At 39.7% G+C, this 3,011-nt stretch overlaps 1 non-coding gene across 1 annotated transcript; it reads left to right on the top strand.

The window, feature by feature from the left end:
• Positions 1-915: 915 nt before the first annotated feature.
• Positions 916-1,022, top strand: LOC126801323 (small nucleolar RNA R71). The gene has a single exon (XR_007672816.1). It is a non-coding gene; the product is annotated as a small nucleolar RNA R71 (small nucleolar RNA).
• The last annotated feature ends 1,989 nt before the right edge of the window (positions 1,023-3,011 follow it).

Below are 3,011 nucleotides of genomic sequence, written 5' to 3'. Positions count from 1 at the left end.
GAGGAGGCAGGGTCTTTCTCTATGTCATTAGCATTGAAACTCTCGGCCTCTTTTCCTTTAGAAGGCACGGCCTTCTTGTTTTGCTGCAATTGAGCATCCAAGATCCTCCCACTTCTTGTCATCATGGCCTTCACGTTAGGATTTGGCTCAGTTTGGCTCGGCAACTTACCTCTTTCATGAATCTTTCCCATGAAGTCGATCACTTGTCCCATCTGCTTCTTAAGCTCGGTTATGTCTTTAGAATGAGCTTGTTGACCTGTAACTAAAGCTTGAGTAGCAGAGTTTAAATTTTGTTGCCCTTGAGCAAGGGACTTTACAAGTTCATCATAGTTAGGTGCAGATGCATTATTTGAACCATGAACGTTAGAGTTAAAGGGAACAGAACCTTGAGGTACCTGAGGCCTCACAAACAAACCTGAAGGACGAGGTCCTTGACCTTGAGCATTGGACGGTTGAGCATTGTTGTTCCAACGAAAATTTAGATGATCTCTAAGTCCAGGGTTGTATGTGTTCGAGTATGGATCATACCTAGGCCTTTGTTGCCCCATGAAGTTCAACTCTTCTTCAGTCATTGCACCATTTGGACAATTTTCAGTCGTGTGATCTTTGAAAGAACAAATACCACATGCTTGATTGTTGATGCTCGAACCATTGAATGTCTTGGCTAGAACGTCAAGCTTCCTTTCTAAAGTAGCCATCTGATTTCTTGCATCAACATCATATACCCCACGGCTCTTGCTTCCTCTCTTCTCCTTGGAACTAAATTGGCGATTGTTGTCAGCCAAGTCATCAATCAAGGTGTAAGCTTCTTGACTGGTCTTGTTCATGAATGTACAGCCACATGCCGAATCCACCATGCTCTTATTGGTGGTGTCGAGTCCTTCATAGAAGAATTGCACCAAGTCATCCAATGAAATACCATGGTGAGGGCACTTCCTTTGTAGTTCCTGAAATTTCTCCCATGCCTCATAGAGTGAATCACCATCCTTTTGAGTGAAGTTTTGAATTTCCCTTCTAAGTCTTTTCGTGAGTTGAGCAGGGAAGAATTGTTTCAAGAACCTCCTAGTCATTTCGTCCCATGTGGCGATTATTCCTGCAGGCAAAGAGTACAACCAACGCTTAGCATCATCCTTAAGGGTAAATGGAAACAAAAGCAACCTCAAGCCTTCTTGAGAAAGATGATGAATTGATTGGAGCTTGCAAATGTCCAAGAACTCCCTAAGGTGAACATTAGGGTCTTCCATTGAAGATCCAGAGTACTTAGGCAGCTGCCCAAGCAATTGAACCGGGATGGAGAAGTTAGCTTCATCAGGTGGAGTGAAAGCAATGCATGAAGGTGATTTAGGGGTGGTGGGAATGAATGCATTCTTGAGTGCCATTGGAGCACTAACAGGAATTATGTCACGGTCCGCAATTGTGTCGAGCTTGGAATTGAAGATGAAGGGGAAGGTAAGATCCTACTCTTCTTCTGATCTAGGTGAAGAGTTTAAGATTGAATTGCTTGGAGATGTTTCGAAATCTAAAGGTCCACTTGTGAAAGAGTTGTTTAAATCTCTAAGTGCTTGAATTCGATCCTTGAGCTCTTGTGTTCTCTTAGATATTTCGGACATGCATAGTACATGTGACACGAAAGTTAAAGAGTTAGCATTGAAGAATACACAATGAACACATATAAATCGTGCCTTCCTTTAGTCATTCACACACACACTTATGGGGAAGGGCACGACACTATATTGTCAAGTTCACAAAGAGTTAGTTCTTTACGTTTACAGAAGTTAATACATTTCACAAGTTCTTTTTGCCATTTCAATGATTGAACGATCGATTGATTCTAAGTTGTAAACCAAGGTGGACGTGCGGCCTAAGTATGGATGCCTAGACACAAGATCAAGTCTTTGTTTCAGAAGGCCTGTAGCTCAATTAGAGATAGTGAACATGGTATGACTCATTTGTTGAACTACGGAGAGCGAACTCCCTATCGACTCCATCACCGAGATGTATGTCAATCAATAGTTCTCTGAGATCCAATTTTGGTCCCATGCACCAGAGTAATAAGAGAGCGTGCCCCTTACTCAGCTGGACTTAAACTTGGGTGTTAGACAATTCTCCAAGTGTTAATAAAAGCCGCCCTCAACCTCATGGAAAAACTTTGGAAGAAAACATGAGGGGTTGAGGCTAATATTAACAAAATGAACTTTACCTATTCCGTTCGATTTACAACCTACAACAATCATTCATTCAATCATAAAAAATAACAACCTAAGATAAAATTACTATATGTTAGAACAAAGTAATAAAATAATATACAAATTTACAATATGAACAGTGAATTCGAAATTAAATGGTTAGAGATCCATAGAAATGGATCCCCGGCAACGGCGCCATTTGATCGGCTTCGATTACTCGAGATCAATATTAACCCTGTAAGCATCGTTAGTAGTATAAAGTAAGAGGGTATCGTTCACAAACCGGGGATCCAACCAGGGTAAAGAATCACAAACATTTAACAACAAATTCATAAGAGTTTAAAAGGTTTGATATAGGTTCGGATTGAGATATGAAAAACAAAAAATAAAACCTAAACTAATATATACATGTGATCAACCAACCAACACATAAACAATCACCAAAACAATTCACATAGAGAAATCGAAACAGGTCCTATGTCTCCCTTTTAGAGTCATGCCGAGATTAGCTCATGAACAACTAAGGTTGGATCATGCAATTTAAGTTCCAAATCAGTAACCTATATGCATAGACACTTAACACATTCAATTCTTGCCACTCGGCTTCATTGAAATCTAACATGTTCATCTTACCATACAATCCCAAAGCCATGCATATCGAATTCATCAAGTATGTCACCTACTTAACCCCCAATCATACAATTTCGAAAATCATATAGAAAAGAATAAACATGTTCATAGCATAAGTCTTTAATCCAACAACCTAAATATCATGCTACAATCGCATACATAACACTTAGGAATCGAAATTGTTCATACATAGTA

The sequence above is a fragment of the Argentina anserina genome, chromosome 6 (assembly GCF_933775445.1).
Source record: "Argentina anserina chromosome 6, drPotAnse1.1, whole genome shotgun sequence".
Lineage (NCBI taxonomy): Eukaryota > Viridiplantae > Streptophyta > Magnoliopsida > Rosales > Rosaceae > Argentina > Argentina anserina.
The sequence above is the reverse complement of the archived record's forward strand: the minus strand, read 5'-3'. Positions and strand labels throughout refer to the sequence as shown.